The sequence below is a fragment of the Macrobrachium rosenbergii genome, chromosome 27 (genome assembly GCF_040412425.1).
Source record: "Macrobrachium rosenbergii isolate ZJJX-2024 chromosome 27, ASM4041242v1, whole genome shotgun sequence".
Lineage (NCBI taxonomy): Eukaryota > Metazoa > Arthropoda > Malacostraca > Decapoda > Palaemonidae > Macrobrachium > Macrobrachium rosenbergii.
Window position 1 is genome coordinate 36,709,509 of NC_089767.1, and position 26,208 is coordinate 36,735,716.

Here is a 26,208-nt window from a genome sequence, read left to right on the forward strand (position 1 = left end):
GGCGACGAATGGTTTGAGTCAGTGTCTGGAATATGACAGCTATTTTGGTAAACAAGGAATATAAGAGGGAAAAAAAAAGTTAAGTATATCTTAGTTTAACCAGACCACTGAGCTGGTTAACAGCTCTCCTAGTGCTGGCCCGAAGGATTAGATTTATTTTACGTGGCTAAGAACCAACTGGTTACCTAGCAACGGGACTTACAGCTTATTGTGGAATCCGAACCACATTATGACGAGAAATGAATTTCTGTCACCAGAAATAAATTTGTCACCAGAAATAAAGTCCTCTAATTCTTCATTGGCCGCTCGGAAAGTCGAACGCTGGGCCAACAGCGTGCTAGCCGAAAGCTCTACCCTAGCCTCCAATGAAGAACTAGTATAAGAGGGAAGTGTATATGAGGCTATCAGTCGAGAAACATGCCAAGCGCCATCCTGGGTCAAAGTATTTTTTAATTTAATTTATTATATTTTAAAAGTAGCACTTGGCATGTTTCTCGACTGAAAAGCTCATATATACTGTATATATATGTGTATGTGTGTGTGTACACACAAACGAAAAGGTGAAACATACTGACAGCTTCAATGCACACCTCCAATTGTCACGTATACATCGACTCCAAGTACGAGCTTATCATTTTAAGTACCTCTCTACACGTCTAGCAAAATTCCTGTGGCATGCTTTTCGTCCTAGCGAAAAAGGCAGTTGCCAAGCTGCACGATATCCAAGAGAGTCACCCTCCCTTGGCAAACAAAATAGTCAGTCTCTTGACACCTGCCAGAAACACCAATATTTACCCTGTGGAGGTCCGCTATACCACAACTGCCTGGTTTGTTGATGTTTCGTGTCGGCCTTAGAAATTCTTTCCTCTTTCTACTCTTGGAAATGGAATATGAAATTTAGGCCAAAGGCCAAGCGCTGAGGCCTACGAAGTCTTTCAGCGCTGAAAGGGAAATTAAGAGTAAAAAGGTTTTTTAAAGGTGTAACAGGAGAAAAACCTCGCAGTTGCACTATGAAACAATTGTTAGGAGAGGGTGGAAAGTATGGTGGAGGAGAGAGACTACGATAGGAGGTGCAGTAAATGGAATGAAAAGGGCTGCAGCTAGGGGCCTAGGGGACGCTGCAAAGAACCTTAAGTCATGCCTACAGCGAACAGCGTGAGGTGCAACTGGCAGCACTATCCCCGCTACGGGATCTACTCTTCCTGATTCCCGTAATATTTTCCTCTCCCTTCACTTTAAAAGGGAAGGCTGAAAGCTTGCGATTTTTTATTATAACCAAATACCTGGATAAACAAAAAAAATTTAATAGAGTTCTTTTTGTCTGCCTGTCTATCTGCTTCCATTGGGTCCATTAACAATCATAAAATTCTCAACGGGGTCAAGTGTGAAAGTGACTTCATTCTAAATGTCAGCTCTTGGTGAAAGTTTTTTGACCAGTGACCTATTTTATCGTTATCTATAATGTATACTCATCCCCCCCCACAAATAAATTAAAAAAAAACAGGAGACAGGTAAAAATAAGTAAGCTATCTGGTAAATGAGTGGTTCCCAAAACCGCAACAAATAGTAAGGATAAAGTCTGAAAAATTCCAAAAACCATGCGACATTGACGGTGCGTAATCCTATTTAATATGCATCAGACAATATTAGTCATTTCATACCGTTAATTCTAATATAAAATATTCTAATATCAAATTTGCATCCCTTAGCTGAAGAGCATTGTTACTGGTGATTTATTAAGAAAACTAATAAACAGAATAAATAAAAGAAAATTAATAAACAAAGTAAATAAAAGCAAAGATTATGAATACTGCATCTCCAACGGACTTTGAAATCCAGAATCTCAAGGTTCAGTAAAATCGACATAATGGACAACATAACATACCGAGCTAACAGAAACCACCGGTTAGCCTAAACGAAACTCCTCGTCCGTCCAACAGAAAGAGGAAATAATAAAAAGACCAAAAAAATGAATGAGGAACTTCACATCGCGAATTCGTTATCAAAAACGACATTCGAACGCAAGGAGAGAAGCTGAACTCCAGAGTACCAGTAGCTGCCACGTCTGTCTACCAAACCCCAAGGGCATCGGTATCCCAACTCGCACGGGGAGGGGTCCAGCCGGCCTGGATTCAGCCGAAATATATTTATGCTTATCTCGTCCAAAGACTAAAATGGCAAGGGGGGGAGGAGGGGCCTCCTGAAAGGGGGTTAAGAGATGTTGGGTGGATGCCTGCGTTCGCCAGGTGCGATCTCCGGGGTACTCACCAACACGCATGTTCACCATTTGTTCGGTTGACCTTCTGAATGTAGGTATGCATGCGGTTGTTGCAAGGTCACTCTGTAACTACAACTGTGATATATATTTATTGATGTACAGAACAACTGTGTAAGTGATAAAGATATAATATATGTATATATATATCTTATTATATATACAGAACAATATATATATATATATATATATATATATATATATATTTATATACATATATATATGTATGTATATATATATATATATATATATATATATATATATATATAAATATATATATATATATAAATATATGTATATATGCATATATATACCTATGTATGTATGTAAAATGTATATATACATATGTATATATGTGTATACAGTATATATATATATATAGATAATCTAAATAAAGAACAAAATGGCGAAACCGACACCCCTGCATCATCAGAAGAGGTCCCAGCGAAAAACAGCAAGAAAAAAAATTAATAAAAAAAAACTAGCAGGTCGAAATATGCTCTGCACAGCACAGAATCTGTCTCTTGGCAACATTATTTTTCAAGTAATGATAAGGTCGAGGAACCGGTACCACTGCCCACTCGAAATGGGCAAAACAGATGGACTTTATTTTCATTAAGAGATGAGGATATTATAATTATCAAACAATATGAAATTTACTCATCAATGCATTTATACGTGATTACCAATATAATTCAAACGTACGTTCTACATATCTTATATGACCTTTTAAATACAATTACTACTACTACTACTACTACTACTACTACTACTACTACGAGAGAGAGAGAGAGAGAGAGAGAGAGAGAGAGAGAGAGGAAAAGTGATGAGAACCACATCAAAAAGCAGTCTCACCCCACACACACACAAATGATCGTAAACCCACCTCCGAATGCTCTTATTGCTATGAAGAGAGAGAGAGAGAGAGAGAGAGAGAGAGAGAGAGAGAGAGACGATGACATACCATAACGTCATTACAACCCCATACGTACGGATCGAATCTGTAATAACGAAGGGGCAATAGGCATGACGAGAACAAAAACGGCGTCTGGCGACTGCATACAAAGATGAATGGAGACCATTGCATATTCGACGGAGGTTACCGCGGTCCCTTACTTGGCATGCGCAGAGCTGAAATGCATAGGGAGGGGAGGGGAGGATGGGGAGGGGGAGGAGGGGGAGGAGGAGGGGAGGGAAGGGGGGAGGAGGAGGGGGGGGGGAGAGAGGAGGGGGGAGGGGGGGGGAGGGGAGGGGGGGGGAGAGGAAGGGGAGGGGAGGGAGGATGGGGAGGGGAGGGGAGGGGGAGGGGAGGGGGAGAAGGACTAAGGGCCTTCATTTGTGCGTCTCTTAAATAATGAAGGACCTAGATAGATTTCGTTGCGTATTGTCGACGCCAATCTTATCGAAAATTTATCATCTCTTTTCGTTTTGTTTATAGCCTATTTTCAAGCTATTAGGTGGTGTAGCATTATTTCGAATAACGAATGTCTATACTAATAATAATGGATTATCATTATTATCCACCACAGTCACTTTAGTATTGCTGATTATAACGTCATAATCTCTCTCGTTTTGTTTATATCCTGCTGTTAGTAAGCAATGTAGCATTATATCCAAAATTAACGACAAAAATCTGTACATTAGTATAACCATTATAACCCACCTTAATTACTTTAATAATGCTGGTTATAATGATAGGAATCTTTATATACATCTAGGAATCTGTTGCTTATAAAAAAAAAAGAAGAGAATTAACGAGATCGTTAACTCGTAGCAACGGCAACAGATGCGTCTGTCAAGTGACACGAGATACCGAAGCGATAGGAATAGATCTCCTGAAGAAGCATTCGATGCGTGTTGTGGGCGATTCTCTCTCTCTCTCTCTCTCTCTCTCTCTCTCTCTCTCTCTCTCTCTCTCTCTCTCTCTCTCTCTATTCTATTTTCACTAAATCTTCAAAGACAATATAAAGGTAATCTACTTGAAAATATAATTAACTCCCACTCCCCAGAGAGAGAGAGAGAGAGAGAGAGAGAGAGAGAGAGAGAGAGAGAGCCATTCCCAAATTATCAGTATTATCTTGATCAGTCACTCAAAAAGCAACGAGAGAGAGAGAGAGAGAGAGAGAGAGAGAGAGAGAGAGAGAGAGAGAGAGAGTCATTCTCTAAGTTATCATTATATTTTCAAGTCACTCAAAAAAAAGCTAACAACTTTAAACGATACAGTGGATACAGCATAAACTTTCATATTAGGAACAAACAATGCTTAACAAGAGATGCCATGAGACACTTACGCTGATATATAACGGTTGCAAAAACTGACAAATTGAAGAAGCCACTCTCTCTCTCTCTCTCTCTCTCTCTCTCTCTCTCTCTCTCTCTCTCTCTCTCTCTCTATTGTTCCCTTGTACTTGCTGAAATATTTTTTTTATTACATAATCGTACAATCTATGTTTCAAAAAGTTTCTTTCGCCTCCCCTCTATGGAAAAACCCATGCCTAGCTCTCAGAGAGAGAGAGAGAGAGAGAGAGAGAGAGAGAGAGAGAGAGAGAGAGAGAGAGAGAGACAGACCCATTCCCCAGGTTTTTTATAGGTTTTGTAACGTCCAGACCATTTTTCTCCACTCGGCATTGGATAAGAAAGACACTTCAGTGAGACAAATACCCCGTCTATTACAAGGAGACAAGGACAAGCATGTTTGTGTTAGGTCACTCAAACAAGAGCTCAGGAACAAAACAAGTGCTCGGGTTTGGTTAGATAAACAATATCAATCCTGCATCTAATGGCAGAAGCGATTACACGTGACTTGAAGACGGGTGGTCTCTACTGAATATCATAATAAACGTTCCTTTCATGTTATGATGTTTCTTACGTGGTAATAATAAGCTACATGCGTCTTGATGTTTCTACCCCCCTTAATTACTTAAGTTTTCGTTTTGCCTTTAAAATACAAAACATACGCACACACATATATGTATATATAAGTATACACATATATAATACATATATATATATGTGTGTGTGTGCACACACACACACACACACACACACATATATATATATATATATATATATATATATATATATATATATATATATATATATATATGTGTGTGTGTGTATATATATATATATGTGTGTGTGTGTGTGTGTATTTATATACGAAATTAAAGACCAAATGACTACACATACGCACACACATATAAGTATTTACGTACATATATACTTGAAATTAAGACCAAATGACTACCTTTAACAACCCAATCTTCAGAACACAAATACGGATTTAAAGAGCCCAGTTCAACCCGGAAGAAAGTAATTGCTTCGCCTTTCAGCAGAAGGAAGCCTAATGAGACAACTTATCTTGTGTCAATGGCCTCCCCGAGACCAAATCCTTCTCTTCCAGTATATTGGAGGATGTGCTCATTTAATCATTAATAATGAGAGGATGCATCTCACACACTCGAGCAATACATAAATAACGATGCGTGAAATAAATTGATCTAATCACGTATGATCAGATCTTATGATTGCATTTGATAATTTTCGTAATGAAGCCATCCCAAGGTGAGTAAGAGGCATTTTGAAGCTCAAACTTTAGGAAAGATTTTAGTGTTTCTATAAGGCAAAATTATTAATGGACTTATCTCATCACGTATACTCACAATGTAAGATTCCATTTAATAATTACAGTGATCACTTCAAGACAAGTAAGCTGCACTTTCAAACACAAACTTCGGGAGAGATTTTAGAGTATCAAATTGCAGAATTATTAATAATTAATAAGAGATGAAGTGACATGAAATACGGAATAAATTACAACAGCCAAAGGCGACACTTAACATGAATAACTCTGATAGCATAAAACGAGAGAGAGAGAGAGAGAGAGAGAGAGAGAGAGAGAGAGAGAGAGAGAATCTATATACAATATAAAGTTGATAACAGATTTAATACAAAAATAAATTAATAAAAACAACAGAGTACTTGCATGTACCCTGAAGAGAGAGAGAGAGAGAGAGAGAGAGAGAGAGAGAGAGAGAGAGAGAGAGAGAGAGAGAGAGCTTTTAGCGAACCAGGAAGGAAAACTATTAATGAATTACTGAATAAATTACAATCCCAAAGGGTGACATTCAGCATCACTGCCTTTTATATCCTTTCCAAGAGAGAGAGAGAGAGAGAGAGAGAGAGAGAGAGAGAGAGAGAGAGAGAGAGAACCCGGCTATAGAGTTCTCCAACTCGAACAACTTGACCAATTTCGAACGAAGCGGACCAAGAAAAGGAAGTGGGTTGCTTCACACGAGCCTCCAACTACCGCCATCACATTTCACGAGGAGCATGTCAAGTACTACTTCAGACGGCGGAGGAAGCACACACATGAAATTATCTGTTACGTAACGGGGGCGCTGAAGTGGACCGTTGTCACGGAATTGTCTGTTACACGGGAGCTTAAGTGTAATCTCTTTTTATTTTTATCTTTTTTCTCTCTCTCTCTCTCTCCAAAGATTGGCAGACGCTCTAATTTCATCCCATGAAGCTCAATGAGTTGATTTCACAGATGTCGCCTTAAATTTAATAGAAAAAACAAAAATTGCGAACGGTTAATGTAACTAAATAGTTAAATGCTGTTCCCTGTCTTCAACCTACTTCTGTGATACAGTGATGTATTTCCAGAATATAGGACGAGAGCGTAAATTGGTCGTACATTTCATATATGTCGCCTTAAATTTAATAAAGAAAACATTACGAATAGTGAAATGTAACTAAATAGTTAAATGATGTTCCCTGTTTCCTACCTACTTCTGTGATACAGTAATATATTTCTAGAATATAGGACAGGAGTTTATATTATATATGTTGAGGCTCCATCAGGCACACTGCTTTCAATGTCCACCAAACTGACATTTCTCAATATTAGAGTTTCTTATTGACTACACAATTCAGAATTTGAATTGAATTGAATATAGAATTTACGCCAAAGGCCAAGCACTGGGACCAAAGAGGTCGTTCAGCGGTGAAACGGAAACTGACAGTAAAAGTTTGAGAGGTGTAACAAGAGGAAAACGTGGCAGTTGGACTATGAATCAGTTGTTAGGAGAGGGTGGAAAGTAAGATGGAAGAAAAAGAATATGAAGGGAGGTACAATAAAAGGAACGACAGAAGTTGCAGCTAGGGGCTGCAAAGAACCTTAAGTAATGCCTACAGTGCACCTCATGAGGTACACTGACGGGGTACATATTTCAGAGGGTTTCAATATGTTTTCGCAGTACTACAGTTGTTCCTTTACAACGAAAACCTCTGCTGTCTGTCATGCACCGAACTTCAAGAAACCATTTAATCCAGATTTGGTTTACAGAAATGATTAAAAATAAGTATCTGCAGCTTACCAGGTTGAAGATATTGTAACTCAATACATCTTGTCATATATTTGTAATGCAATTCATGTTCCTTTGGACAATACTAAATCTGTATGCGGCTGGTAAAGGGTGGAAGTGATAAACGTACTTGTGTTTGAGGGAAATAATCTCTCTCTCTCTCTCTCTCTCTCTCTCTCTCTCTCTCTCTCTCTCTCTCTCTCTCTCTCTCTCTAATATATAATATAATATATATGTGTATATATATATATATATATATATATATATATATATATATATATATATACATTTATACATATATATATATATATATATATATATATATATATATATATATATATATATATATATATATATATATATATATATATATATATATATATAATATACAATATACAATATATAATATATATATATATATATAATATATAATATATATATATATATATATATATATATATATATTTATATATATATATATATATATATATATATATATATATATATATATATATATATATATATATATATATATAATGGCAATATGTCTCTATTCAGATTTTGTTTCCGAATTCATTGGTCGCCAAATTCAGCTGCGAGAAATATGTACGTAGCTTTAAAAACCACTAATAAAAACGTACGAATTTCCCGTAAACTTTCCAGGTGCATTAGATCAAGCGGAACCGCAAACACATTTGACAATGCAGGAATAAAAAAAAAATAAAAACAAAAAAGATAAGAAATAAAAAAACAGAAAAAAGTTAGATATAAAAATACAAACGCCACAATGCAAGACAAAAAAAAAAACAACAATGACCGGCGAACACTGCAACAAAAAAAAATAAACAAAAAAAAACAAATAAATAAAAAAAAAGGAGCCGAACACGACAAAACATCAGTAAAGCTATTTCGCAGGGGGGAACAACAGCGACAAACAGCAACAACAATAATGGCTGTATTCGGCTGCCTCCCCACCCCACCACCCCCACTAACGACACATCCTGTAACTCTCCTGCATCTGGCCGCAACCCCCACCAACCCCACCACCACAAACCTTTACAATAGAAGATTTTCCTCCAATCGCACCTCCCTGCCGCATGGACAACAGAGTAGTCCTTAAAAATGAGAGAGAGAGAGAGAGAGAGAGAGAGAGAGAGAGAGAGAGAGAGAGCCACTCCGTTATCGAGGCTATAAAATGAACATCAGGATTTGATGGTCCGGCAAAACGTACGTACAGTTTTATGACTGTACTTTTACCCACTCGAGTGGAAGTGACAGTTACAGTTACCGAATCCATAATCGGGGTGGCTACGTCCTCTGTCATGGACCTCTTCGGGCATAATTCGGCTTGTCACTTCTACTTCTTATTCGGGCATTGAAAATGTCATGATGTTGTGGTAGGAGGATTCTCCTGTTTACAGATGGGGTTGTTTTGTTATTTTTGTGTTTATTTCATTTACGATGGTCTATAAATGATCGAAAAACATCTTGTATTTTAGGTGAAAGTCTATTAATATATGTATATATACTATATATATATATATATATATATATATATATATACTATATATACATACATGTATATATATACAAATATATAATATATATATATATATATATATATATATATATATATATATATATATATATATATATATATATATATATATATATATATATATATATATATATATATATTATCATAGATAAAAATCTACTATTTTTTTATTAGATCCAGATGTCAATAAATAAAAAAAAAAAGAAAAACGATAAAATGATCTTTATATTCCAGTTTGAGCCCCATCTCAGTCTGAACTTCTTATTCAACAATCTTCTTAAACTTTCACTATATAATGATTTTACAACCTACACATTTTTCTGAAACAGACAATATTTTTTTTGCGGTATCAGTGGATTGTGTTATACCATTCGTTTTGGCATCATTCATCAAAAAAAAAAATTGTTTTTACCTTAGTTTGAGGTTGTCACTCAACATAAACTCGATGCTATCATTACGATTAGCAAGCTACATACACACATCAAACGAAAATGGATTAAAGGAATGTTTATTTACCTCATTCTTAAATAATCTCTCTTAATCCATCTAATCCTTGTATCAGTTCCTTTGAAATTAAATGACACCATTTACTTCATCCATATTATAAATAATACATGAAATATGAACGTATATCCAAAATTAAAACAATAAGGTACCTATCTCACGATCGAACTAATTTTTCACCAGCTCGAACTTTGGAAATCCACTGAATGATGTTTTCATCTATTTCGTTGACCTTCCGATCAAATGAATAATAAACGAGACACTTTCATTCCTGGGCCGCTGGCATTCAGACCCACGTCTGCGAGCTTGTGAAACAAAGGACCAGCAGTTAGTTAATTCCTGACGGTGTCTTCCTTAATGACACTTTTGCTCGAGGCGCTGTGACGAGAATCAGGAAGTCACGGCGCAGGTCCTACAGTACTTACCCAGGAGATAACTGAATATAAAAGTTAGGCCAAAGGCCAAGCATTGGGACCTTTGAGGTCATTCAGCGCTGAAACGGGGATTAACAGTAAAAGGTTTAAAAGGCGTAATAGGAGGAAACCCTCGCTGTTGCACAATGAATCAATAGTTAGGAGAGGGTAGAAAGTGAGATGGCGGAAAGAGGATATGTAAGGAAGTACAGTAAAAGGAACGAAAGGGTTTGCAGCTAGGGGCCAAAGGCACGCTGCAAAGAACTTTGCGTAATGCCTACAGTGCACCGCGTGAGGTGCACTGACGGCACTACCCCTCTACGGGGCCCCGGGAGATAAGGACGTAATTATACAATGTGGATTATTCCGATTATTCAGTCTCATGATGTGCGTATTGCATTGCGTTGTATTCTTGTATTATCCGTATCCGTGTGTTAGTATTCTGGGCGAGAGAGAACGAGTGGGACAACGAGGTGAATTATGCATTACGTGCAAGCAGATCAGACATTCTGCTCTTGAGTCTACTAATACAAATAGGCGTATAGAGTGATGGAAAGGTTTTAGATGTTTTTGTACATGGAGTAAAATACGAATATGGCAGTGACTGTCACCTGCTTTACCAATGAAGCCACCTTCTCTTGGGGAATTTGGCTTATCACTTAAAAACTATATGTCAGTAAAGGTACTGAGAGAGAGAGAGAGAGAGAGAGAGAGAGAGAGAGAGAGAGAGAGAGAGAGAGGCACTCTCTCCAAGCACAGGTGAGGCTAATAATACACTTAATCTCAGCAGCATCTAACTGAAGGCATTTACGCTTTTACGGTCGACAGCGCAAGCGCGTGCGAGCTTCCAATCACGCGAAACTCGCCTGAAGATTCGACCCTGAGAATCTTTATAAACAAGTCTGTCGAAGCAGTCCTGACGACTTCTTTCGACTACTTTTTCGTCTCGACCCGTCGCTCAGGTATTCAGGAATCCTGGAGCAGGTGCGACTCGGCGCGCAGTATGTCCCTCTGACTCACCATAAACGTTACTCACGATGTTACTCAACATAAACGTGGCTCGTTATTCAGCATAAACGTTGATCGCAATAAATGTTAACCGTTACTCACCATAAACGTTGCTCACAATGTTGCTCAAACAAACGTTATTCGTTACTCACCATAAACGTTGCTCCCAATGTTGCTCAAAATAAACGTTGCTCGTTAGTCACCGCAAACGTTGCTCACAATAAATGTTACTCGTTACTCACCATAAACGTTGCATACGATGTTACTCAAAATAAACGTTGCTCGTTACTCACCGTGAACATTGTTCACAATAAATGTTACTCGTTACCCACTATTAACGTTGCTCACAATGTTACTCAAAATGAACGTTGCTCGTTACTCACCATAAACGTTGTTCACAATAAATTTTACTCGTTACTCACCATAAAAGTTGCTCACAATAAATGTTACTCATTACTCACAATAAATCTTAATCGTTAATCACAACCAACGTTTCCCACAATAAACGCTATTCACAATAAACGATGCTCAAAATAAACGTTATTCACGGTAAACGTTACTCAAAATAAACGTCGCTCACAAAAAACGTTTTTATTCTGCGGTCTGAAAGCACTACAAAGGCTGCTCACAATAAACGTTGTTCATAATAAACGTCTTTACTCAACGGTCTGAAAGCACTACAAACGTTGCTCACAATAAACGTTGTTACTCTGCGGTCTGAACGCACAATAAACGTTGTTACTCTGCGGTCTGAACGCACAATAAGCGTTGCTCACAATAAACGTTGTTACTCTGCGGTCTGAACGCACAATAACCGTTGCTCACAATAAACGTTGTTAGTCTGCGGTCTGAACGCACAATAAACGTTGTTACTCTGCGGTCTGAACGCACAATAAACGTTGCTCACAATAAACGTTGTTACTCTGCGGTCTGAACGCACAATAACCGTTGCTCACAATAAACGTTGTTAGTCTGCGGTCTGAACGCACAATAAACGTTGTTACTCTGCGGTCTGAACGCACAATAAACGTTGCTCACAATAAACGTTGTTACTCTGCGGTCTGAACGCACAATAAACGTTGCTCACAATAAACATTGTTACTCTGCAGTCTGAACGCACATTAAGCGTTGCTCACAATAAACTTTACCAATCGTTTATTGTTGTAACGTTTATTGTGAGCAACGTTTATTTATTGGGCTTTCAGACTGTAGAGTAAAAAAACGTTGCTCACAATAAGCGCTTTTACTCTACGGTGTAAAAGGCGAGGTCTTCCCTCCTCTGGCGGCTTTACAAATGTCAGCGGGTCTAGTTTATGGTAGGTGTGTCGAATCCTCCTTCTGGTTCCGTAATTACATTCCTTTCCTCATGAATGACAGTACCGCCATTTCGGGAGTGATATTTTTCATCGTATTACTTCCAAAAATTGTTTGGGTGGGCCGCACAATGACCGTAATTTAAATGAATAGAGGATGGGACAAAGCTTTCTTTGAGAGAGAGAGAGAGAGAGAGAGAGAGAGAGGAGACGCCCTCTGGCAGGCGGCCTTTTCCAAACCGGTATTTAATCTTGCTGCCCCTTTCAGTGAATGACCAATTTATATGATACGCAGCCGAAACACCTGGGCGGACTGAAAAAGAAAGAAAGAAAGAAAGAAAACAAAAAAGGTTCTGGGCGGGAGGAAAGTGGTAGGAGAAATATGAGAAAATGAGAATGTATGAGGAAGAGCCAGGTATGGGAATGAGGTATTTGTGTGTGTGTGTGTGTGTATATATATATATATATATATATATATATATATATATATATATATATATATATATATACATCATCATCATCATCCAGGTGCCATATCCCCAAGGACGTCGGCAATCATGGCTCGCCACTCCTCTCTATTTCCGGCTCTCTGCAGCAACTGAGCTGCAGACATTCTTCCTCCAGTCATTCTCACCAATCCATCCATATATTTTTGTCTAGGTCTTCCTCTTGGCCGACTTCCATTGATTTTACCAGTGAGAGAGAGATGTTCTAGTTCATATATATATATATATATATATATATATATATATATATATATATATATATATATATATATATATATATATATATATATACTGTATATATATATACATTATACATATATATTATACATATATGTATATTATATATATAATATACATATATATATATATGCGTTTAAGCAATGCTGAAACAAAGCCCTATAATGAGTAAGAAAAACACCCATATAAAAAGGAATCCTAACCGATGTGCAGACAGGTTGTTAAACAAAACCCCCAATAAAAATACTTCCGCCCGAGGTAGAAACCATTCTCTCTCTCTCTCTCTCTCTCTCTCTCTCTCTCTCTCTCTCTCTCATTAACTTCACCCTCCCGTCCTCTTCACCATCTTAGGCGAAGTCTACAACCCGAAGGTGGCATATGGCCACTCGAGAGTTCCAGACCTGATTAGTATTCTTACCCAAAGTCGACTCGATCGGGTTGTGATTCCTGCGTGCCTGGATACAGGTATATTACTTTTTTTTTACCGTTTTTTTCTTTATACGACTTCCCGTTGATTCTTCGAGTCAGTTGTGTTTGTCAATTCATATCTACACTGCTAGTTCGCAGAATTAGTTAAACATTTCTTTCATGATTTAGTTCAAGCGTATTTATCAGTATAGATGTTCAATGCTAGCTCGCAGAATTAGTTACGTTTCTTTCATAAATTCATAATTGTTTCTCAACAAATTTATACATTTTGTTCACAAATGCATAACTGCTTCACCTCAAATTGATCATTTTATTTTTCACAAATTCATAATTCTCACCTTAAAGTATTATTTTCATCCACCCTATGTCCGCAATGCTTTTTTTTTTTGTATTCACTGATTTCTATAATTTCACTTCATTAAGATTAGCCCTAGACTCTACGTCAAAATATAAGTTCAAATGTATTTATCACTTCATTTTTTCCTCTGCATTACAGAATCAGTTACATATTTCATTCATACACTCATAATTCATTCACCTCAAACTCATTTTCATCCTTCTCTTTGCTCCCACCAATCATCTTTTTATATTAATTCATCTCTAATTTTACCTCATCACAATAATTATTAGCCCAAGAACCTCTCTATAATTAAAATATTCTGAATTAAATCCCAGCTAACATTATCTCATTAGAACGATGTCCAACCACTTGAAAAGTCTCTCCACTCACATATCAATTTCCTTAATGAATAACAGGTAAATCAGCCTCTAATTACCGCAGGTAAGAAATTACATCCTTTCTGACTGCCATTAGGACATCATAAAGGAACCGGCTGGGTCCTGCGAGAGGACTCCTAATGAACTCTTCCAAGACAAGAAGCGAATGACTTAATTTTGATAGGATTTTTTTTTTTTTTAGTTTCTTTTAATTTTTTTCCTCTTTTAAGTGTCTGGTTCTCCTCTAAAACGAGGAAGGAGTGGCTTTATTTTGATAAGACAGTTTTTCTTATTTTCTTCACTCTTCGTTTTTACTCTTCTAGTTCTCATTAGTGGGTTTCTTGATTCATTTTGGTGTTTACTGTTTGTAAGTTTCATTCCTTTTAGAAGGATACACATTATCGTATTTGCAATAGCTGGAATTTGAAGTTTTCTTAATTGTCTTTCATACAGAAAATCTTCACTTTTGAAACAGTAATATATATATATATATATATATATATATATATATATATATATATATATATATATATATATATATATATATATATATATATATATATATTATATATATATATATATATATATATATATATATATATATAAATTATATATATATATATATTACTGTTTCAAAAGTGAAGATTTTCGTATGAAAGATAATTAAGAAAACTTTTCAAGTTCCAGCTATTGTGAAAACGGTGATGTGTATCCTTCTAAAAAGAAGGAAACTTACAAAGAGTAAACATCAAAATGAATAAAGAAACTCACTAAAGGGAACTAGAAGAGTGTGTATACATTTTTTTCGTTCTTGTATACATCTTCCTTCCGTCATCAGTTTTCCTTTGAGTTCTTCACGCTCCTTCTTGTATGTTCAAACTCTCACGTACAAGATCACTAGATAGTTCTTAGTTTACTTCATAACGTCATGTTGAATATATAAAGGTGATTTTCCTCTTATTAAAAAATAATTTCACTGTAGTGACAAAAGAAAAAATGGTGTACATCGTAAATTTATATATATGTCGGCCTGAGCAAGTTACAAAATTATAAAAATCTAAGTGATGCATTCCTCCACATATATCGTTTTGAAAATGCAAACTAAAATATATATAAAAAATGTACGCTAAGCATATCGGCTCATACAAATATAATAAATACAAACTTCTAAGTACACACACACACACACACACACACACACATACATATATATATATATATATATATATATATATATATATATATATATATATATATATATCGTATGTGTGTGTTGGAACGTGAGCGCGCATACAAATACACACATTAGGGTAACGGATGTCATGTCACTTCAAATCGGACGGTACCTAAAGTTGACAATAATTTGACATGAGGCATGAAGACCAAACAGCATACATAACTCACAATTCAAAGTACGAGGTATGTGAAAGAGCTTCTCATAGAGTTAAGTGAGTAGGTGACTAACGGCAACTCTTCAACTTACACTGCCAAAGACCGTCATTCAGAAAACTATTAAAACTAAATAAAATTAATCTTTATTATCCTTTAATGATTCGGCAAAGATTTACAGCGACTTGCGATCTGCTGCAGAAGGTCGGCATTATCATCGTTGGGATGTTTTCTTGGGTAGGAATAAATCTTCTCGATGGATTCAGGTGCTACTTGAGCGGATTACAACTATAAATAATGGGTTTATTCGACGTTCCGTGCCACTGGCAAAGGAACAAGGGGGTTGGCGGGCGGCAATTATCAGCGTAACGAAGGCTTAACGCCAAAATGAGGTATCAGTCCAGACTCTTGAAAAATGATGGATAATGGGAGTCGGGGAAAACAAAAGAAAGCAGAGAATGTCACAGCTTTGCTGAAGAACAGGATTATTTGCTTTGAACGCAAACGTTTGGTTAATACATTTCTATACCTAAATGTTTCTCTGGTTCAAAAGATGATGGTTTGTTGCTTATGAAATAATACTAAAGATAGGGAGAAGAGTTCACTTTGAACCAAAACCAATCCCACGGAAAAACAAATGTGGTTACCATTAACGAACCAGTTTTAATTCCAATCATGTCTATTAAAAAAAATATAAGAAAATAAACAAAAGAAAATTTAGCTAATTTTAAAGAAACATCAAAACCATGAATTTGGGAACCTGCGCTACGTCCCAATAAAAAGTATATCAACAGAGAAAATTCCGAACTCTAATTTATACATACATACATATAGATATATATACATATATATACATATATACACACATATATACATGTGTATATATATGTATATATACATGTATATATAGTGTATGTATGTATGTGTATATATACAGATATATACACACGCATACACACACACGATGAGAATCAGTGCGACTCGTCCAACTCGTTTTAATGACCAATTAGCCAGGCACACCGCTGACCTCCAAACGAGTCTGTGAATGTTTGCGGACCAGTAAATCACAAACACAAAATAAATACAAAAATATGAGAGAGATCCCCCCCCCCATACATCATGACAGGAGGAGGGGGAGGAGGAGGAGGAGGAGGAGGGCTGGATATATTTCTGAATGTCCAGATAGGAGCGCAGACAGGCGGTCAGACGTTCCCAGACGTTTCAATCATAAACAATGCCATGACAGCCGTTTAAATTCGGGAACTGGAGATTTATGGCCGGCCGGCCAGCCAACACCTCTCTCTCTCTCTCTCTCTCTCTAGACATTATCCTCTCTTCCTCCTCCTCCCCCTCTCTCTCTCTCTCTCTCTCTCTCTCTCTCTCTCTCTCTCCACCTTCTGGACCTCCACTTCCTCCTCCGCCTCCTTTCCTCTCTCTCCCTCTCACTCTCTTCACCTTCTAGACTTCTTCTTCCTCCTCCTCCTCCTCTCTCTCTCTCTAAAATTAGCTGGCCAGTTTTGGCAGCGGCCAGTCGTGATTAACTAAATGGAGACTGTATATCAAGTGAAGCTAATACAAAAATACAAGCTACCTCTCTCTCTCTCTCTCTCTCTCTCTCTCTCTCTCATAGAAGAGCCGCTGAATCTTATGGCTTCAACTTTCATCACTAATGACCGCATAATGTTGGGATAATACGAATTCAGAAAGCGAAACTGAACAACATTCTTGAAAATGTGGAGACGACGAGAAGGGAATTTATTTGTCTGTATGAGAGAGAGAGAGAGAGAGAGAGAGAGAGAGAGAGAGAGAGAGAGAGAGAGAGAGAGAGAGAGAGAGAGAATCGTGACCATATTTTCACTTTTTCATACAATTATTTTTACTCATTTATTCATGACCATTTTTTTTCACTTATAATACTGAATGACACTTACGGGCTGCTTTCTAAGAGCAAGAGCCTGTGCTGGCATAAAGCCAGTGCACTCGATAACAACAACAACAACGAACAACAATGAGAGAGAGAGAGAGAGAGAGAGAGAGAGAGAGAGAGAGAGAGAGAGAGAGAGAGAGAGAGCTTTGGTACTGTGTTCACAAGCTCAGTCTAAAATCTAGAATGAAAATTTCCAATTTTTGTAAACACTGAGTCGCCTCGAAACATTTCTGATTGTCCTGCCAAATGAAGATGGGCGTGAACAACCAAGTCAGATGAACAAAAAATACAGGAATTGCTACATAAGCGGAATATTTCATGATCACTTTATGACCACAATGAGCTAGGGATTATCGCGTTGTGGTTTCCCGATTTTTTTGAAAATTCACTTGTATGTATATGTATACGTGTATACATACACACACATACATATATATATATTTATATATACATATACATATATGTATATATACAGGTATACACACTAAGATATTTGCCTCTATCTACCCATTACTTTCTAATTCTTATATACTTCCCCCTCATACCACCTCCAACTATAAAGTTTTTTCTCACAATCCTCTAGTCTCCCATTCTTTCCACATAACCAAACCATCTCTATATAACGAAATATACTTTCAGCGACACTAACCCTGTTACCACTTCTAGGTATCTTCATATTTCTTACCATTCCAATTCTTCTTGATCCATATAAAAAAAAAAAAAAGCTTAAACCCTTTTCTTTCAATCGCATTCAACAGGCACACTTCATTCCCATAACAGAGAGTTGGTTCACCAAGTTATTATATTCCCACCTCGGCTTTCATAGATACTCAAGTCCCTTCCCGACCTTTTTCTCGCACCTGACTTAATATATAAATAGGTACTGTTTATACGCATGTGTTGTGTTTATGTACGTATTTCCATAAAAGAGATTTGGTTCAACCATACATAAATATTCCAACCTTGGTTTCCAGGGACACTCCAAGTCTCTTCCCAACCTTTTTCATACACCTTACTAAGGACATAAATAGGTATATATGTGTGTGTTGTGTACATGTATATCAGCTACACACCACATGTCTAAATTAAAGGGATGAAAACGATGACGAAACGCGATGCGCATAAACTAACTCCAAAAACATATACTTGTATTTACCAAATAATAGCTGACTGGAGACATATAATTACTAAAAATACAAAATTGCAGCGTCCAATTAAAATGGTACATAAATTGTCACACCCTTTAATTCAGCGTAGGATCAACAACATAAATAGAACCAGTTTGCACGCCACGAGAATAACAGGGGGGGAAAAACTGAATAAAATAAATTAGAAAAAAAAGGAAAAGACAAAAACTTTTAAAAATTACTCAAATGTCAAGAGCGATCTCGTCGGAGACAACCGTAATATTTATCTACAGGCAGAGAAAGGGACAATAAAGCACACAAGGGCAAGGATATATACAATTAGAGTTCCTCTCTCTCTCTCTCTCTCTCTCTCTCTCTCTCTCTCTCTCTCTCTCTCTCTCTCTCTCTCTCTCTCTCTCTCTCTCTTGAATAAAGTTCGTTTAAGGATACCAATGAAACTATTTTATTGGGTTCATATAGCAAAAATTACTACAAACACACGTCTGCATGTATATACAGCATATATATATATATATATATATATATATATATATATATGTGTGTGTGTGTGTGTGTGTGTGTGTGTGTGTGTATATGTATATATATATATATATATATATATATATATATATATATATATATATATATATATATATATATATATATATATATATATATATATATATATATATATATATATATATATATATATATATATATATATATATATATATATATAGATAAGTGGCTCCAGTAAAAAGCTATGCAATGTTTCTTACCGTCTTCATCCTACAATTCCCATAATTTTTCCAATCACCTCTACCACCTTATGCCTCAGATAAAAGAATAGTCATTCTTCTCACCCATTCCTATGGAAATTTTCCCTTATCCAGAGGCACCTTAAAGATCCCGGTCAGCTACCTAGTAACAGTCACCTCTTCTCACTTATTCCTTTGGAAACTTTCCAGCATTCAAACATCCCTTGCATACCATAGCAAGTATATCCTTATTCAGTCCCATTAACAATTAGCGTTTTTATATTCGTCAATGGCATGAATGACTTCTTAACACATCACAGTCACATTAAAAACATTCCCTGAATGACATTAACCCCTTTCAATCTGTCATCAATCAAAAGTGCTTCTACTACATCCAGCAACTACTCAAAATCCTATATAGCATTGCATACTCTCCAAATCACCTTTATGTTCACAACATTTTTTTTTTATGGGTGAGTTGCTTATTAACCATTTCTTCTGCATTAACTTACATCCAGAAATATTTGCTCAGACTTACCTGTAAGATCAGAAGTACGGCGAAGCAGATATTTAGGCTTAAATTAGCCATCGTCATATGTAACCTGAAAAGGAATAAGACATTGGGTCAGTGTAAATATATCCATAGTGTTTGCTTAAGGTTAAACTAGAGCAGACAATACATAACAGATAATTATTAGTATTTGAAAAAATAACCCTCCGTGTCAGACAGGTTTGTTCCTTGTCTCCGTCCTCCAGAAGACCTGGAGCAGAGAGAGAGAGAGAGAGAGAGAGAGAGAGAGAGAGAGAGAGAGAGAGAGAGAGAGAGAGAAAAGCCAGATCTTTATGTGTGGTTTCAACTTGAGTCACATCTGCACAAAAACAAGAATTAATATTTATTTACCCCTAATCTCGAACCCAGCGAAAACAGTCTGCGATCAAGAGGTACTTGAAAAACCCTTATTATATACTTCGCATTTACTTTAAGTGTCTAACATTCACGACTTTTACTACATCTTTAGTGTTTTCCTACTGCAATGACCTTGACATTTCCAAGAGGCTATCTGTCACCCTTTGACCAAAACAAAGATGCCTTTACGAACACCACGCTGACTAATTTCGGTCGTGAGCTCGCATCTACCCAAAATATTCTGGCGTTACAAGGTTGCGTGAATAACATACCCACTTACATCTACGTACAATTTTAAGGTCTGGATTCACAGATCAACGAAACTCCGCAGACATCATCACGGTATCTGGTTCGCACGATCGTACAGTTCAAACGAAAGCTCTCGAAACAAAGATGACAATACAGTTTCATCTACTTATTAATTTATTATTTTATTTTTATTTTTTAATAAGTGAGATCTCTTCTTTCTGTATTTCCCCGTACCTTCTCTTACTTCTTCCTACTGAACACCATACTCTTTGGAAGCTTGAATTTCAAGTCAATGGCCCCTGTGGTGGGCTTGTTCCATATGAATAGGGTTCGTCTTCTGAATAATAATAATAATAATAATAATAATAATAATAATAATAATAATAATAATAATAATAATAATAATAATAATCTAACTGAAACATATATATATATATATATATATATATATATATATATATATATATATATATATATATATATATATATATATATATATACTGTACGCATCAGGTGCATATCAATACGGTGAATATAAACCTGACTGTCCAAGCGCAGGTGTCATTTCTCAGGAAAGACGAGTAGTATAAATTCATAAACACGCCAGGACATTGAACCCTTGACTAACGTCAAAAAGACATTGAAAATGTTTACAAAATCTTCAATCAGACTAGCCTTGTATAATATCAATTTTAAATGCCTTTCAGTTCTATCCGATATATACTTGTTCTTCCTAGATACTAGCTAGCTCTTACCACGAAATAATTCAACTTCCGTCTTTGTATCCACCTTGCTCTTAAACTGTGTGGTACTTCCAGCCTTATTACCAGACTATTTGCTCTGTCTGCTACCTAACTATCTCATACTAACTCAATTTCCAGTCTTTTATCCTTCCCCAAGCACAAATTAATTTCCTTCATTGTTCATCCTTTCATATCATTTTCCTATAATTCTATTCCTCAAGCAACTGTATTCTCCTTCACACACTTCACTTCCATAAAGGAGACAGAGTTAAGCAATCCCGGACTGAATTTGAACTTTTATGTATCATGCCTTATGTAATTAATTTGTGTAACCTTCTGTTGCCTTTCTGCTGCCATTTGTAAGCATTTATACTTAAATACCTATACGAGTGACCTATGTTCATTCTTCCATTTCATATACTAACATCCATCAAACTTCCATTTCCACTTAATACTACCTTACAAACCTATACCGTTATCAATATCCATTTTTTTATAATAAACCATAAAAAACCATTCACTACTCTGTGACTCCTCAGTTCTCGACCATCACTGACCTTAACAACATCTGATCATTCACTCGTCTATTAAAAAAAATCACAAACCAACACTGTCATTAAAATATCTACGAATATCTGGTAACTGCATCCTACTCCAGTGGTGCATTTTAAACAACTACGTTGCACCTCCAACAGCTCTAACACACATCTTCACGAGATCTATATAATGCAAGAGACAACCTTTTGTCACTCTGCTTAAGTCATGTGCTACCATAATGCAGGATCAGATTTGTAATCACGATTTCTCCTTGCGCCTCTCTATCTTTAATTTCTGAACTTTGTTAATGAATTAATTGTTTTAAAGTTTTTTCTTACATTACTATTAGCAATTCTACTTTTCTCCTACCAATAATTGAAACAAAAACGACATTTTCCTTAGTGTTAAAGTTTTTTTTACATTATTATTAGCAGTTTCACGCCTCTCCTATCAATAATTGACACAAAAACATTTTCCTTAGTATAAGAGAGAGAGAGAGAGAGAGAGAGAGAGAGAGAGAGAGAGAGAGAGAGAGAGAGAGAGATTACACAAAGCTGAAAGTTGTTTTGAACTCGGCATTGTCAAAAACAGTTTTGATACATGAATAACATCTACCTCAGTGGTTTAGTATAGTCTGAAAATACTTACTATACCAACTACATGATTCTGCCAAATGTCTCTAGTGTTTTCGCATTCTCCCAACACACTTTCAACTTAATTCCTCAGATCTCTTATTATGATCCTCAGCGTCATTCTCCTTCATACAGTCTCCACACTCGAACAAACCCTTCTCTTATTCTTCGTAGACTTCACAGAATCCGTCACTTTATTATCAAGACAGATATTTCTTATAATCTTAATCCCGATGCATCAACGCCCACGAACATTGCTTGCCATCAAGACGACTCCCACCAAGAATCTAGATGTTTCCTCGTCTGCTTCTAATTCTCATCTGATTCTAAGTCTCACCTGATACTAAATCTCACCTGATATTAAATCTCACCTGATACTAATTCTCATCTGATTCTAATTCTCATCTGAATCTAATTCTCACCTGATTCTAATTCTCATCTGATTCTAATTCCCAACTGATTCTAATTCGCATCTGATTCTCGTTCTCACTTGATACTAATTTATATCTGATACTAATTCTCATCTGATTCTAATTCTTACCTGATTCTAATTCCCAACTAATTCTAATTCTCATCTGATTCTCGTTCTCACCTGATACTAATTTATATCTGATACTAATTCTCATCTGATTCTAATTCTTATCTGATTCTAATTCTCACCTTATTCTAATTCCCAACTGATTCTAATTCTCATCTGATTCTCGTCCTCACCTGATACTAATTCTCATCTGATTCTAATTCTTATCTGATTCTAATTCTCACCTGATTCTAATTCCAAACTGATTCGAATTCTCGTCTGATTCTAATTCTCACCCGATACTACTTCTCATCTGATTCTATTTCTCATCTGATTGTAATTCCCACCAGATTCAAACTCTCATCTGATTCTAATTCGTCTGATTCTAATTCTCATCTGATTTCAATTCTCACCTGATTCCAATTCTCAACTGATTTCTATTCTCATCTGATTCTAATTCTCACCTAATTCTGATTTTCACCTAATACTGACTCTCACACCTGATTCTAAATCTCACCTAATTCTCATTCTCACCTAATACTGATTCTCACATCTGATACTAATCCTCACATCTGATACTAATCCTCACATCTGATACTAATTCTCACCTGATTCTAATTCTCACCTGATACTAAATCTCATCTGATTCTAATTCCCACCTGATTCTAATTCTCACCTAATACTACTTCTCATCCGATCCTCAATTCTTATGGGGCCACTGCTACGCCAGCCGTATTTCTACAAGCTGCTCTTATGCTTCCTCCTTACCAGACTGAAGACTCACTTGATATTCATGATCACATTCACAGATCCGCCATGTCGCCGTCGCCTGGGCAAGGCTCCATCCATCTTCCATCTCTATCTCCACTCCTAACAAACGCTGAAATAACGCCCTTTTGCCTCGTCTCAGTGTACATATAACTGCTTGGCACCAGTGAATAATCTTGCATGCGCCTGTCATAACCATATATATATATATATATATATATATATATATATATATATATATATATATATATATATATATATATATATATATATATATATATATATATACACACACATATATGTGTGTGCAGTGTATATATAATATATATACATACACATTTATATATATACATATATATCTATCTATAAATATAGATGTAGATATATATATGTGTGTATGTATGTATGTATGTATATGTATAGATATATACATCTGAAACATTGAGCTACATACGTCATTTGATTTCCAAATCGGCCTACCTCGGAAATAATAACGAAGTGGAATTATAACTGACAAGTGACAGTCACCTTGTGGACTCGAACCACCAACAGTAACTATCCCTGACTTCAGTGACGAGTTCTGTTACCACTAGACTGTCAACACATAAAATATCTGGCCTCTGGCTAATATCCCTTGTAATTAAAAGGCAGATAATTCGTATTTTCAAGCGATGCCAAGCGTAACAGCCGTCGTGGTGTTCGTGTGTAGACAAGGCATGACGTAAGTCACCCTTGTGTCCTTGATGAAATTAAAAAAAAATTGAATAAATTCAAACGAAAATGGGAAGAAAATTGTGAGCCCTCACACAACAGAAAACGGCAGTTCCGCCTCTACAAAATGGAATAAAAATAAATAAATAAATAAAAATTAACCATTTTAGACGAAGTATGACAAACACCTATATTGTCAAAAGTGCCGCCAATTAACTGTTAAAAGGACGGTCAAAATAACTGTCGCAAGTCATGAAAGGTGTTTTTGCTTCACCGTCATATAAAAAAATGGTCAAGTTGAAGAATAATGAAACGAAATAACACAAAAATACCAGTACTGGAACACTTGCTGCATTTGAAGTCACGTTGCGTCAAAGGAGAAAATAATAATAATAATAATAATAATAATAATAATAATAATAATAATAATAATAATAATAATAATAATAATAATAATAATAATAATAATAAACGACCTGAATGTCAAATGTGGGGAAAATAAAATTTGCGAAAAATAACAAAAATAACTAAGCTAATACTTATACCGGAACAACGAAATAATAAATCAAATATAATTCATGCTAATCACGAAAAAAGCAATTTAAATAAAAAAAAAAAAGTCAACAAAGGAAAACATAAAATTTGCGAAAAATAGCACAAGAAACGAGAAATATTAAAAAATTAAACATATTACGACTCAATCTCCTCACGAAAACTCCAATAAAAATTTGTGCCAGGAACACACAAAAAAATCTGACACATACACACGACTACTGTGGAACCCCACCAAAAGGCACATTAACGGAGAAAGTCGTAAACAGGACCCACGTAAAGCTAAACTTGGAGCTCCCTTTGAGAAGCACAAGGCATTTTTTTTTTTGGTAGATACCACTATCAAGATTACTTGAGGTATAAACCTGTTTTTTTATATACTTCATGACGTTGTTTTCAATGACATAACTGAACGCATATATGTACACAAATGTACAAAATGTAATTTTTGTAAACGTTCAAATATTAAATAATTACAAGGTCAGGCAGTACATCAATACACTTCCATTCTATACATAATATATATATATATATATATATATATATATATATATATATATATATATATATATATATATATATATACATACATATATATATATATACATACATATATATATATATTTTATATATATATATACACAAATACATTTACATATATAATTACAACGTTAACCTAAGTGGGAGTCATACATTCATCAAGTCAGGACCCTAAAGACGTCAAGTACCCACCCATCCCAAAATTCAGACCAGAATACATTCTATCCGCAACCTTAACACATGCAGGACAAAGGTGGAAGAAGCAGGCCACAGGTTGGAACGAGGAATTAAAAGTGAAATCGCAAATATAGTACCCCATAAATTAGACAAGCAAGCGCTCGAGAGAGAGAGAGAGAGAGAGAGAGAGAGAGAGAGAGAGAGAATTAAAAGTAAAATTGCAATCACTGTACCCCATAAATTAAAGGCAAAGCAAGCGCTTAAGAGAGAGAGAGAGAGAGAGAGAGAGAGAGAGAGAGAGAGAGAGAGAGAGAGAGAATTAAAGTAAAATGGCAATAACTCTAC

General features: G+C 35.9%; 1 protein-coding gene across 7 annotated transcripts in view; it reads right to left on the reverse strand.

The window, feature by feature from the left end:
• Positions 1-26,208, reverse strand: part of LOC136853642 (inter-alpha-trypsin inhibitor heavy chain H2-like) — a 245,366-nt gene that overhangs the window by 165,685 nt on the left and 53,473 nt on the right. For all 7 annotated transcript variants that reach the window (XM_067129473.1, XM_067129477.1, XM_067129476.1 and 4 more), the window contains exon 2: positions 20,069-20,132. The gene's annotated coding sequence lies outside the window, so the exon portion shown is untranslated. The remainder of the gene's footprint in view (positions 1-20,068; positions 20,133-26,208) is intronic.